Source organism: Pholcus phalangioides, unplaced genomic scaffold, assembly GCF_987345545.1.
Source record: "Pholcus phalangioides strain wild (caught in Gottingen) unplaced genomic scaffold, Ppha-v1.0 ptg000009l_1, whole genome shotgun sequence".
NCBI lineage: Eukaryota > Metazoa > Arthropoda > Arachnida > Araneae > Pholcidae > Pholcus > Pholcus phalangioides.
Genome location: NW_028301602.1, coordinates 42,125,441 through 42,140,791, shown reverse-complemented (window position 1 = coordinate 42,140,791; position 15,351 = coordinate 42,125,441). Strand labels below are relative to the sequence as shown.

The window sequence follows — 15,351 nt, the reverse complement described above, 5'->3', positions numbered from 1 at the left end:
GTCGCACATAGCACGGCACCTTATGAAATTATAAGTAAGGTTGTGGCATGAGAAAGTATCGATTGAGAAGGTTTGTTAAAACTTTCATTCAATAAACTCTTATGACGGGGGAAGGAGGGTGTATTTTTTAAGCATTTTCGCGTGATCCTTACGACAACGTTGTGATCGTCATCTTTTTTTTTTTTTTTTTTAATATATTTACGTATTCCTCCGCATTAGCTGACATGCCGTAAAACTCAAGCCAGATTTTTGAATGTCGGTGTCTGTCCGTTCACGGCATGCCGGGAAAGGCGAAAGGTTTAATAAAGATCATAGTATGCATTCAGCCGATTTTTAAAATAAAAATATTTAAAAACGAATCTGTGACTCGGAATCTCGCATGCCTTAACGTATTTACCCATACGTTACGGCATGCTGAGGATTCCAAGTGTTTGCCAGTAAGTGCGGGGAAATACGGTGCTTGACAAACACCTATTGTAAACGATTGTCTTTCAGTAAAATCTAAATTTCACCCTGTGTTGGATTTTTGCAAGGAAAGGATTCATCTATTAGTTGCGTGAATGATGGTAACCCGAAGGTGTATACATTAAGTAATCTAATCATTTCTGCAGATCAAATACTGAAAACTCGAAAACCAGTGGAAGTTGTTTTCTCTGCTCGAGAATAATCGTTTAGGAAAAGCCACCTTCCTTCACATGATGGAAGGTGTATACGAAGTCAATTATTATGAATATTCTTTGGTACCTTGTTCGGTTATCACAACAATAATGGTGATAAATTGATAGGATAATGCATTGATCACACCGACCGGCCCCTAAGGGCATACGGTTGGTATCACAGCAATAATGGTGATAAATTGATAGAATGAATAATTTGATGCAATTAAATATATTCGATGTACAGTATCTCTCGAATGAGCGAATGAAATATAAGAAGTTGGTCGCTTTATTATAGAGCTGTATTGGACGTTCTAAATCCATATATGGATTTGTTGCCTTTTTGTTTTCGACATTTTTTTTTGCGTATGAATTGAATGTGGGTAATGCGGTGTTCGTTGCAAATAAATTTTTATTATATCAATAAATGTCAACAGATGTGCCGTTATTAGTAAAATGTGTATGTAGTTTCAATTACATTACGAATATTTACAGCCGATAGAGGTTATCTTGATGAAAGTAAAATTTCGATATTTCCAGCTAGATCCAACAATTTTTTCCGACAGTGTTTATAACTACTTTATTATTCAATGAAACTCACCTCTTTCAGGACAGCGTCGAATCACTTCCGACGAAATAATTGATGTTCTCGGTTGACAGCTGTAGTCCGTAGTGATGTATTCCTATGGTGTGCACCGCTCCAAATCTTCCTCCCAGTGGCATAACCGTAATCTCGACCGCGCAATGTCAGTATTTATTTAAAAAAAAAAAAAATTAAGAATGAAACTGAAGTCTCCCACAGTTTTATTAATGGCTATGATTAATCGCGTTACGATCTGAAATCACGCGTTCACGCAAATTTTACTACTTTTTTTCCTTAGCGTGTTTTTATTAACAACCAAGGGAAATGGTGGGATGAGCGTGTTTTCTTTTAATGAATAAAAAATATTATTTTGCCGCTTTCGATCACTTGTTGGAACGTAACTGGGTAGGAGACGTGTGTGTTATAGGTGGGAGGGAATTTTTGTGTATGAGTGAGACCAACCAGCCTTCGCAGACATTCGTCTGGTATGTATCCACCGGATGAGAATTTTATCCCGTGTGCGCCCTAGTGTGTGTGAAAGGGGGAGGGTGAAAATCGAGATATAGAGAGAGAGAGAGAGAGATATCCCAGTCACGTGGATACGTGCCGCCCTCGATCCCATTGGATGCGGGATGTGGATGATGACGACTGGAGAATAGGGGTGGAAAGACAGTATATACTACATTTTGTGATCGAGACGGCGTTGGTAGTAGTTTTGGAAATGCGTGCCTTTTTAAAGGAATCGGCCGTTTTGTGTGATGGTACATGGTGGTTGTATGTGGGTGGAAGTATCAGAATCGAGAAATATCGTCCAAAAGGGGGGGGGGGGACGTGTGTGCATGTGGTCGATTGCGGCTATCGGGGGGGGGGGGATGTTTCTTTTCTTTTAGTCAGTTAACGGTTTTTCCCTGGTGTCAAACACCTCGAATTTCTCTTATTTAGCTTGTGGTGCTGCATAAAAAATTTTTGTATCGAAAAAAATTAACAAACGATGTGATCATTTGCTGGTTTTTTTTCCTATGACACAGTTATACCGTTGAGTGCAGATTTATTTTATTTTCGAATACTTATTCATCTAATGCTAGAAATTGATCAACTTGTCCCTATACATGAACTGAATGTATGAAAAAATTGATTCAAATTTCTTGAATATTAGAAACTCCACTTGTTCCTCCGATTTTTTGATACGCGACGGAAAGGTTGCCAGCCGCTTTTGTTTGCAACTCTCCCGTGTTCTGAAAACCATGAATTCAAGAGAAAAACGCGTTATTCGTAACATTGAATAATGTTGTTACATATATTCATTTGATTTGTGGCTTTCCAATAAACGCTATTAATGACTGAAGTTGTTATACAAGTGTTAGTTACTATGCTTTATTTAAACCTAGGATTAACATACTTTATTTCAGAAACACCAGTACGATATTTCTGTGCTCAGATGGAAAAAATGTAATAAGTCACTTTTTCAAAATTTCACGAGGACAAATTTGTAAACATTGTTGTGCAAAAATGTGATACTGTGGCTTTTTGACTTACTGCAATTTGCTTCCTCATATACCGAAAGAGATGGACGAAATTTTGTCACCTTCCAAAATTTTGACGAGTGAGACACCAGAATGCGAACAACTCAATTTTTTGGGGAAAATGACTCTTGGGACATTTCGCCGTTTCACCATAGATTTGTAAACGAAAATCTATAATTTTGTTTAGTAGGAACCTGACTAAGACCCGTTCAGATGGTAAAATATTCGTGAACTTATCGCTTCGTGTATTTTGTTGGATTGTATTTATAATAGTAATTGAATGATTAGATTTGTGTTATATTTTTATGAGCCAAATATGTGCAAATGATGATGATGGATCATTTGACTTATAGTTTAACTTCCATGCAAAAACTTCCAAATACCCTGGAAGTAAACTCTCCCGGAAAATTCAGGCTATTTTTATTTATTTTCTTGTTTCTTCAATCTTTTTCTTTCTTCGCCTGGATAAGTTCTCCCGTTTTTAGTTGAATCTTATGCTACATTTAACAAGAGTAAATTGAATCTCGTCTAGTGTATTTTCCCCTACTCAAGCCCCTCCCTCCCTCTCTCTCTTTCTATCACGTTTTTCTTCCGTGCCACGCCCATCTTAACCAGGTGTCCTCCACATCCAAGAGTGAGCCCTTATCTACTTATTAAGTTAAAAAGAAAAAGTAATTCGCCGATGAGGCCTAATAGCATCTATTGTAGAAACTATGTTATAGCATCTAATATTCTATTGCTAAAAAGTAAGTTTTTAAATGTTTTGTTTATACAAATTAAACATGTTTTAATAAGTTTGATGATTGATGCACAAAGTGCACAAATTATATTCTAAGTATTTCTCAATCAATGTGGACATTTTGCTTGATGGCCAGAATTTTTTTTTTTAATGTTAGAGCTGTATCTGTAGGTAACGAGACATAACTTGAGATCAGCTCTGTTAATCAAGCCTACCCAGTCTAATGGTCCAGTAATTAGCCCAAATTACTCGAGATTCCCATCTAGGTATAATACTATTATTATAGTTTCTCTAATTCTTTAATATGAAAAGCAGCCACATTGCACCATTTCTTGACGATCAGAATCTCAGATTTTTACGAGTAGCCAAAATCAAAAATTCTCTCGCAAGTAGAAACTCGAATGTACTTTTTTTTTCTCTGCTCCTGCTACCAAGTTGCATATATATCATACCAAGAAAAGCTGTAATGATCCTCTATATGCAGTTAACCTTTTCGGAACATATGCGAAAAGTTTTGTACGCAAACATTCCAATATGAAAAGGAAGATAAGCGGTCGCAATTTTGTGGATTCCCCTCCCTTGCTCTCTGATGATCACAGAAACATTTCCTGTCTGTTTTATATTCCACTGGTGAATTCCAAGAAGAGAAAAAACAAAATGAAAAAGCGCATTCCGTTGCGTATTCTTTTCTGAAGATATTGTTCTCTTTTATTTATCTTTTTCTTTATCTTTCTCTCCATCCATCAGAGTTGAGAAATAAGTTGTCGGAAGGCGTTGAAATAAGAAGAGAGAACTCTTCTACTGATGCCGTATGCTGTGGGTACTAGATAAGAGAGGATGGCATCCGTGTGTGTGTGTATTTGATGTGTAAAGAGACGGGAATGGTTGTGATGTTATCGATCGATGGAATTTTCAGGCGAGAACGTTGGCGTATGTGAGGCTTTCGTTCTGGTGCTGAAGATTCTTTTTTCTTCCTTCCAAAGATCGTTTTGATGGTGGGTAGATGAAGAAATGACCAAAACGATGCTGAGAATAACAATGCACGAATTATACTGGACGTTAAGAATGAGTTCATTGCCAATACTCGTTCGCAGTAGTAAACGCAGAAGGTAGCACGTTTAACCCATATTCCTGACATTTCATGTATTTTTAAGTAAGCTCTCGTTCAACCTGCAACAAGATATTTTCCTTCATTTGCTCGCATATTTTTTTTCCCTTTGAGATTGTTCACTGTGGTTGTGTGGTTGTCGAAAAAATGCCGTAAATTGAAATTTATGTTGCGGATTTGTCAACACCGTGTACTTATCAATGCTTGTGGGATTCTTCATTATGAGCAGGAGTTGTGTGTTGAAATTATTACCGATATCGATCTAGCAAGTGCTTTGTGACATTGCGTTTGATTTTTCCGCTTGTGTGTATGAACCAACTCGCTGGAAATTCATTTCTCAAGATAAACCCTAATTTTCTACATATATTCGATAGCCTGGAAAAAAATCAGAACTTTTATCAATTTGAGTATATACTGCTATGGGTGTGTTGACGAGTACCTTGTAGCCCACTCTTAAGCCCCAGATTTTATATATTCTTGGTGGGGGGTGAGTTTGGCATGCCAGTCATTCGTGCATTTGGAATGTACATAAATGCTGAAAAATGCTTCATTTTCTTTGTGTAACAAGCTTCTTGGTAATTTGAAGTTGTTTAATTAAAACACTTCCTGGCCGAGACCCTCAGATTTCATCTTACTATTGCCTATCGCACAGCAAAAATGGATGCAGGCTCCTCGAACGGGGAGGTGGGGGGTACCGAATTTCCACCTTCGCCTTACTGTTTATGCCAATAATACAATTCGTTTACTGAACGGGAAGGGACGATCTGCCCCATCGCCCCTCCTCCTACTGTATCCGACTATGACTTACGGCCAGTTACTTCAATCTGTGTGTTTACGTGTAAAGAAATGAATGTACATTTTTTAATGTTCTCCGACGTAATGTGATTGACGGACCATTCGACTGGTGGAGATTTAGTAATCTCGTTCGATGCGATCGACGTACCCAGCATTGCAGCCTTTAAATTCAGTACAGTATCGCTAAATTAAATTTATATGCTTTTCTAATCAATTGTCATTGAATTTATTGAAATTTCATCTTAAACTAATGCTTAATATGCTTTTTCCTTTTAACGTAAAGTGGAAAGAATTTTTTTAGATTCTAACCATCGTTACTTTTATTTTAAAGAATGTTCTGAAAATCTGTTCAGAACCAAGTTGGCGAACAACGATGCACAAATGATAATTAATTACATTGGTAATGGAGGGGGGGGGGAAGAAGCGGCATATAATCTGGAAATACATTATTTGCTGTTGCAATACTTTTTTTTTAATGAGCTAACTCACTTACCTAAACAGGATGTCGTTAAGTAAAATTGAGCACGTTATTTCTGTTCTGAGATAAATTCTGTTCTGAGCCTATTCATCAACAGAATATCCATCTCGCCGCAAATGCTTCGTAATAGTTGCAGCAATTTAGATATCGATGCCTTCGTTTTTACGGCTTCAAGGACATTGAAACATTTAATCTTGAAGAAGGGAAAAAATCACATTTTTAAATACAATCAATTAAATATACTTTTTTGTGTCTCTCTTCACATTGAAATAAATTATCCCATGTCTGAACCCGACTGGTTTCAACCCAACAATGTTTAATTTTATCACATTTTAAATGTGCTCTGTGAAAGTTACTTCAGCTCTAACTGATGTGCATTCATTTGATGGGATTCGAAAATTGATAGCATTAGATTGAACACGAAGTTTTAGTTCCACCTATCCGCTGTTAGGTTAATTTTTGTAAAGCCGCAAAGTTGTCCATGACCGAGAATTTATCATGTGTGAGTTTCCATGCATTGAGAGCAAAAGAAATCGAAAAGTGGATAAACCTCTCAACTTACTGGTCATTCTCAGTCCGAAATCTTCAAACACGGTTTATATAATTTTACTTTTCTATGCTTTTTTGCGTATTTATACGTTTTCCCTTTGTACAGTAGCGAGACCTGTACATGTCTCACTTGTTTAGTGCTTCTAAAACCAGCAGGCAGACCTTTCACACGATAATTACATAGCATGAAAATTCAGGAATCTCTCACTTCAAAATAAGAGAGGCGGGTGTCAGTACCAGTATAACACGTAACACGCATAACCCTAACATAAATATATTAGACCACCTATACAGGGTTTCTATAAAGTGCTGTCACGGACATTATTTCATCTATACAGGGCTTCCACTTGTCCTCCGTTTTGGTATAATGTCCTTTCTCTGTTTTATTCTACTTTTCCTACCTACTCAACAAAATTTGTGTAATTGATTTTAATTGAGGGAATCATTGGTGTAGTGCCAAATATTACAAATGTTGTAGATTGCAATTACAATTTCTGCTTTGGCAGAATCATTATCGTTTTTAAGGTTATTTGGAGGTGTATGTGGACCATTTGGTTTATTAATGTTTTTGTTTGCTTAGTTTGAGGGTTCAACAATTATAGTAGTCATTGAACACTTATGTGTGGAGGGAAAAAATAATTTTGAATTTACTACTTCATGGTCTTGGATGGTAACTTTCATCGTTCAAAATTATAGTCCACATTTTGTGTAGGTGAAATAACAGTTCACATTACAAAGCAGTTAGATACATAGGCCTATTCTAGGTTTGTTGATTCTGATGCCACCCAATAGCACTCAATTGTCTTCTGTATTTTTAAGGCATAAACAATATTTACAATGCTCAGTAAAGAGCTAGAAATGAAAGTGCTTCATTTTTCAAAAGCGATTGCACTGGTATTAAACAGTAAAATGTAAAAAAAAAAAAAAAAAAACACGTTAAAAAAATTATGGTTAACAGTAAAACCATCTGGTTCACCTTGACTTATTTACAATGGGCTTTGTAATTTTGTAAATTTTGCGCTGTGCTTTTGAAAGTGGTCTTCAAGGAGCGTCATTTTTAAAAAACGTACATGTCTTCATAGTTTGCTGTGTGTATTGTTGAAGTGAGTTGTGCGTGTGACAGACTGGACTGTCGAAGACTCTAAAAAAAAAAGTAATTTATATTGTGAGGAGAGACAGAAAAGATATATCTGTGGTTGCTAATACGCTGTTTTGGCCGAAATTTTTTTTTTGTCACCAAGTCATTTCTGTCATTTTGTTTTAGCTCGAGTCAATCTTACAGGGTACTGAAATGGCGCTATAAAAAAATTAATTAAAAAAATTTTTTAGGGTTTTTTTTTTTTTAATTATGCTACGATTATGTTGTCTGGGGTGGGGGGTACCCTCCCGCGACCTACTTTTTTTAGTCTTGCTTTTTCCAATTTTTTTGTGGCAGCCCTGCATCTACCGTCCGTCTGAGGTATGTGATTTCCATTTAAAAAATGCTCAACAGGCTTTCAAATATTACCCTTTACCAGTTTTTGAAAGTGAAAGTCGTGTAGCACGTATAGGACACTGTTTACACCCAGCACGCTCACATCCAGCATGTACCAATTCGTTAGGAATTCTTCAGAGGAATGTTTACGAGGTGCATGAATAACACTTAATAGTAGTGCCAGCCCCAGTAGTGGACCTAGTAATAGTGCTTCTGAGACCCATTTTTTATATGCGATTTCTCCTATATTTTCATAATTATGAATACATTCACAAAAATTCGTAATTCCAAAAAATCCTAATTAATATTTTTATGATTTATTTATTAGAAATAATTAGTAATTATGCCTTTGCTTTCAAAAGTCGGCATCAGCAATCGCCAACTCTGACTTCCAGATGTCTCTAACCCGGCTAAAGGTTAAATAGTCTATACATTTTCTTTGACATGTGGAAAGTTATATTTTCATAGTTTTCTAATATGGGTGCATAGTAAGCACTAATGAGGAAATATCACTATTTCGCTAGCTGTGTAAGTCACTGGTGCTTTTCCCACGGTCTTTTCCGACACAACCATCCTTTTCGTAGGTAGAATGGGAGTAACACCAGGCGATAGACCAGGGCAGTGTATAGTTAGTAAGTAGTTCTTTCACCCCCTTCCTTCCAGCCCGGTCATCGGTTATATTTTTCCAGAATGATGTTGAAAGAACTATCGACATCACCAGCTCGTCTTTGTCCCAAAAAGCCGCTACGCGTACTTTGAGAACTGGTATAAGTGGTTAAATCTCTCAAATTTATATTTTACTTCCTGTCCCGGTGTGCGCGTGCTCTGAATATCAACGTAATTTCCTGCGTATATCTTTTGACGCAAATTTTGCTACTTAAGGAAAAAAATATATCATTCGTGTAGTCCGCAGTGGGGGTATAATTTTAATTTGAAAATATCATTCAGCAATAATAAAATCTAAAGAAATAGGAGTTGTTTGTCCCATTTTTATGAAAGAAATAAACCCTTCACTCACGATTTCTTTGTCAAATTGATCAACGTATTTAATATTTCGATTTATTTTATTATATGAGTATATTACTCTCCAGCAAGCATTTTGAGATCCGTGCTTATAATGGCCTATTTCACCGTATCCGTTTTAATCGAAAATTCTTCTAGCTGTAGAGACGTCCTTCTGTTCGATAAGAGAAGGGGCATGTGTTGTGTTTTATGTAGATATTGAATAGAAGGCGGAGAGATGAGTGGGTTGGCAAAGTGGAAACCATTTCCTATGGAAAAGATTACTGACAGAATGAATCAGGCGGAAGAAAATTCACCGTCGTGTCCAATAGGGGCAAACATAGAAGAGGTGGTAGGCAAAGGGTTTTTCGAATTTGGCCTATTGCCCAAAATCTTCAGTTTAACCTGCAGTCGATTTCTGGAAAGGATTCAAAATCATTTCAGAACAACCTCATGCTAGCTTACGGCTACCTTGACTGCACTGATGGGGTTTGTTTTGCTTTTGCTCTTGACATAGTGTAGTCTATCTCTACCCCCCCCCCCCATGTATCTGAAGTGAAAGAACTATGGGATTTTTCCGATTTTTTCCACCGCTAAAGTGTTCAAAGACGTTTTCCTTGTTAAGTTTAATTAAATTCCCCATAACGGGCTGATGCTAATTCTTTTCTCACTTTCTTTGGGTGTGAAAAAATCGTGTAGCGAAAAGAATGTTTTTCACCCCAATCCTGGTTCCAGCGATCGTTCACTGGTTCCCATCGTTTCGAAGCAATTTAATACCGTATCAGTGTTGAGTGTGGGTTGCGTCCCAACCAGGGTTTAAGCTGGATAAAAAATTCCTTTCGTGAAAAAGCGAAAATGGGGGGGGGGGAGCTTTAGCGGGGCCATTCAAGTATTACGTCAGCAGATTTTTAGCCATTTTTTATCCCTTCCCCCCTTCTCAGCAAAACACTGACCCCCGCCACCCCTTGTCAGCAAAATTTAGTCAGCAGCTTAGAATATTTCATATCTTCAAAAAGGGTGGTTGATGACGTAAGCAACCTTCAAACCCTCCCCCCCCGTCATCAAAAGTCAGCAAATCCGAAACCCTCTTCTCCCCCCCCCCCGATGGTGACGTAATACTTGAATGACCCCTAATGTAATGATTGATGGTTGGATGTCTACTCGTTGCGTACCTCCTGTACGCTTTTTTGCGAAAGTTGCCACTACTTTTTTCGCATTCTACGATTTTCTTTCGCATTTGGCGAAAAATGCGACCGTAGCTTAAACCCTGCCCAACGTCTTAAGAAGCGGCAGCATGGAAGCACAACCGAAACGGCGATAAAATTACAACAGAACACATTGCTACCGCACGAAGAAGGATCTCCATCTGATTGGTTTGCTTAGTGTTTCTTAACCTTTTTGAATTTATGAACCAATTAAATATCTGAAACATTTCGACGTACCGCTATGAGTGGTATGACCCATATTTTACGAGACATTCCTGTATTTTCTGTAGAACTGATTTTGACTTTTTCATACAATTCTCCCGTTTTCCCATTTTAATTTTCTATACGGTATTTGCTAAAATTTTAAATAAAAATAATTTCAAGTTTTTTTTAGTCCCCCCCCCCCCCCCTCCCAGAACTACATTTCAATCTACCGCGATTTCCAGTAGCCTCTCCTTTACCTCCCATTGGCGATTTTTTTATCGATAACGAATTATGAATTATGCAAAATGATGATTTTGTCAACGGGCACATTTGCAGTGTCCCGTATTTTGCCGTATTCAAGATCTCCCGAAGTTTGACCTAATTGGTCCTTGCGCCAATGAAATCAAAAATTCAAGATCCCAATTTTTTGTATTTTTTCCTCAATGGAATATAGTAGTCTGATTTTTACTTTTTTTCGTGAAATACATTTTTGTTTACTGTGATTTGAAATAACCCTCAATTTCGTAATTTCGATTCGAAATAACCCTTCTTAATAATTGACAATTTTATGGAGAATTGCATCTTTTGGCGATAATTAGGGATATCCCATATTTAATTTACAATAACCCCAGAAGACATGAAATGCACTTATACTTTAGGATCGCATTTCCTTTTTTTCTCTCGATAAAATAATTGTCACTCAAACATGAGTATTTTTTTTTTATTTTAATCAAAAAGATGCTAGTATGTCTAACTATCGGATATATACGGGATTTTAACGAATTTTCACTTGGATAAAAAACTTCCTTATTTTTCCGGCTTAAAAGTTTTAATCAAAGATATTTGTTATTTTGAGATAAAAAAGTAAAAGATATTTTTATTCATCATAGAAACTGTTCAATTCGTCATCACAATCAGCTTCAACTAGTTCATTGTCATCAGTCACTTTCATCGTAAATTGCATCATCCTCAGTACCATCCATGTTGTTGCTTACTATCCATCTATTACAACACACCCCCACCCATATTTTTGGGACCTAATTTTCGGCAGAAAAAGGGGGTTCTTTATATACGTTGAAATACTACAATTTTTCTGTCAGAATCGATTTTCAAGTCTTCCTAAGGACCGCCTGTCACTGACCACAGGTTGAGAAATGCTGGATTTTCTCATGGATCGCTCTGCGAAATATTCATATGGGGCAGTTCAAGTATTACGCCCACAAATGTTTAGTCATTTTTGACCCCCCCCGCCGTCAGCAAAATTTCGCCAGCTCTGCCCCACCTCTTAACGCAGGCATCTTCAATCCGTTGCTCGCGAGCACCACGGTGCTTCATGAAGCACCCAGAGTGATCGATGCTAGTGTCCGATTTCGTGCTCGCAAGCTTTTGTTAACGTTCCAAATTGAACACATTGTACAAATTTCATTCAAGGATTGAAATCATCCTAATGCATTCGTATGTCAAACTTGCCGTAATGATGCTCTTCTTTTGTTGATGGGTACAGGCAGTGCTCGCTACTGGAAAAAGGTTGAGGACCTCTGTCCTAACGCATATTGTGATCAGAGACGGGGGGGGGGGGATAGGGAAGCTCATGCCCAGACGATAAAAAAATTATTTTTTGATGCCAAAAAAAGTTTTTAATATTAAAATTTTAGAAAAAAAAAAACCCTTTTATACAGTATGTTATAACCAATTTCTGTTAATTTCAATGTCGTTTGAAGGCTAAGAACATTGCCATGATAAGATATATTACAGTGATCTCACTCATATGCGTCGGTGCAAGGGAACAGTGTAAGAACTCAATTTCTTTTTAAGAAATTCATTCTGACCCACCCTCTAAACCATGTATGCTAAACAAATGGCCCTCCGATCAAATGTGGCCCTCAAACCTAATTTGCAGATCACATAAGTGACCCGCGGCACAATGCTAAAGCATTTAAGCGGTCTGTGGCACATTTAGATATCCCTTGCGTGACATGTGGCTTGAGTTAGTTTTAGAGCACTTGAGCGGCCCCAAGTGCAGTTCTACATCACTCAAGCTACCCGTGGCACATTCCTAGATTACTTAAATGATCTGCTACATAATTACGGATCACTTTTGACGCGCAGCACAGTTCCACAGCACTTAAGCGGCCCGGACACATTTCTAGATCACTTCAAGGATCCACAAAACATTTGGAGATCACTAAAGTGGCTTCATAGAGGATATCAATAAGAGTAATATTAGCTCAGGTGTCCACAAACCGGGGAAACTTTTTTCTTGTTTTCGGCACACTCAGTAACGATGCCATTAAGAATATTTAATATTTTTGTGATGGGTGGTTGATGACGTAAGCATCATTCACCCCCCCCCCACGGTAAACAAACCCGAAAAACACCCCCCTCCTTATCGATGCTGGCGTTATACTAGAATGACCTCTATGTATTATAAAAAAAAAAATTTAACGATGCCGTTCGTAATCTGCAATGAGCTGTCTATCGGCAATCCCGGTCTAATTAGCCACTCTCGTGTTCATGCAATGACTGTAGTAAGACAAAATGAGATCAATGACCTGACGGATTGTGCCTAAGAAAGTATTGGGAAATGATGGTAAAGTACGGACCTTCTGGATTTTAGATTTGAAAAAATGATAAACGAGTTTCAAATGTGCTTTAAAAAAATGGGGAATGCGTATTATTTTTTTCGCCCTGTCGGGTAAGAGTACAGGCAGGCGGCTGCTTCGAGGTAATTTGTAACTGAAAAGACTGTTCACATTTTGCTCTTTTCGGCTGGGCGCACACTGGTCAGACACTAGTAGACAAGACAGCGTTAGACAAGCTTAGACATTGTTGTTCATGTTGATTGGGCGCGGTAGCCCAGGTCGATAAGATACTTGCCTAAAGTACCAAAGGATGTTTGGAGGTGTCGCGAATTCGATACCCAGTTCGTTCTTGTCAGAAAACTTTCCTGACACGGGTGCAACAAAAATGGTGACGTGACCGCAGAAAAATTGCTACCGCAGGGAGTCCCCATCGAGGGGTTAACGCACCAACCTCTCGATGAGTATAAAAAGCAAGCCTGCCGTTCGGAATCGGCAATAAATTGTAGGTCCTGGTCTAATTAGCCCGTGTATGCAGAAAATGACCGTGGTGCGACAAAAATGATCAAATTATTACGTTTATTTGTATTGCGCAACGCACACCGGGAATGGAAACTTTGCGTCATACAAGTTAGTGTGAACAAAAATGACTAAGCTTGACTGAAGCTGTCTTGTCGTGTCTAACTGGTATGCGCCCAACCTTTGAAATCGGACCAGACTAATTAAAGTTGAGCAGTGCTGTGTGGTCGCTAAAATCAAACCTTGGCCCTCAAGCATTTTCAGTCATCGCGATATCCATACAGCCTGGACCGATCTGGGTATTTAAGATTCTCATATAATTCAAATTTGTACATAAATAGCTCCTGCAGAAGAAAACATTAACACAAACTCTGAGCTATTTATTATAAATTTATGATCTAGGCATAACGAATTTCGGAGTATATAACCACGTATAGGATAGTCTCCCCAGGATAGTCTCAAAAAGAACCATTTCATTTCATCAAATATCCAATAATCATGGCATGAAAGGTGAAATATCCACAGCTCACCAAAACGACTCGGACAAACATTGGCGACGCTCACTTTGAGACTTCCTGAATTTCTGAGACTTCCTTAGAAAGTGTTCACAGTTTCCTTAAGAGTGTAGTATAACATATTTTGTTTTCATTGCTTCTCTTAGTGTGTACGTGCGAAACGTTTGAAAGGCGGACCTTCAAAGAGGAGGAAAGACCAATCAAGAGCCTTAAGTGTTAATAATATTTTATAAATTCCCTGAACTGAAACTAGTTTGTACCCCCCTCTTAAATAACCTAAGGTAAAATTCCTCCTCCTCGCCCCCTGTCTTCTGCTTGAACGCCTTCTATCATGTGAACGAGATTTCTGGAATTCCTCCCGCTGTGAACCGGTGGTTATTAAGATAGGAAACTTCTCATTAACGTGGTGTCCATTGCCTAAATAACAATTCATTGCAATGCCTTTCCCCTTTGTTTATTAAATTTCTTTAATTAAGCTTCCGTTTCTACTGCTATAGTGCTCGTGTAAGTAGCGATTAAATATCTATAACAGCTTGGGTCACAGTTTGTTCCACGGGTCGAAACAGTGGTCCCGTTCTTGTTGAGGTTTTATAAATTTATGTATATACACTGCTGGCCACCCGAATTGCAACATCAAGAAAGACAAGAGATATCGCAACAATATTTATTTTGTAGATAACATGTTGACCAAGCATCAAATGATTAAATTTATAGACTTCTGTGAAGTGTGGTTCCTGCCAAAATCAGTAGCCAGAGTAGCCGCCATTGTTGGAGATCACCGCTGCCACACGCCTCGGCATTGATTCAAAGAGACTTTGGATGTGTTCTTGGGGTACAGCAGACCAAGCAGCTTCCACGCGTTGCCAAAGTTGATCTGGTGTGGCAGCTGGGGATGTAATCTGGGTCAATCGTTGAGCAACCATGGACCACATGTTTTCTATCGGCGAAAGATCCGGAGAGCGAGCTGGCCAGGGAAGCAATTCAATCTGGCGATTGACGAAGAACCTTTGGACAATGCGTGCCACGTGTGGTCGCGCAATATTCTGTTGAAATATGGCTGTGGGCAAGCCCTGAAGGTAAGGAAGGACAACTGGCTCCAACACCTCGGAGATGTAGCGCTGGCTTTTTAAAGTACCGGCAATGCGTACTAGAGGAGTGCGAGAGTGATATCCAATACCGCCCCGTACCATAATACCTGGTGCAGGACCAGTGTGGCGGTGCATAACGCAGCTGTTCAGCATCCTCTCTCCACGGTGTCTCCAGACTCGAATCCGACCATCGTGGTGTTGCAGACAGAAGCGTGACTCGTCAGTAAAGACAATTTCATTCCATTGTGCCGTCCACATCCTTCTTTCATCGCACCATTGGCGGCGGGGACGTCTGTAGTTCTGCGTCAAGGGTAGACGAAGCAATGGACGTCTT

General features: G+C 38.5%; 2 protein-coding genes across 2 annotated transcripts in view; one reads left to right on the top strand and one right to left on the bottom strand.

Annotated features, from left to right (window-relative positions):
- Nucleotides 1-1,793, bottom strand: part of LOC149083096 (uncharacterized) — a 51,717-nt gene extending 49,924 nt beyond the window's left edge. Inside the window, exon 1 of the mRNA XM_089236226.1 lies at nucleotides 1,258-1,793. The gene's annotated coding sequence lies outside the window, so the exon portion shown is untranslated. The remainder of the gene's footprint in view (nucleotides 1-1,257) is intronic.
- LOC149083093 (midasin) overlaps nucleotides 1-15,351 on the top strand; it is a 376,364-nt gene that overhangs the window by 165,319 nt on the left and 195,694 nt on the right. The window lies entirely within an intron of this gene.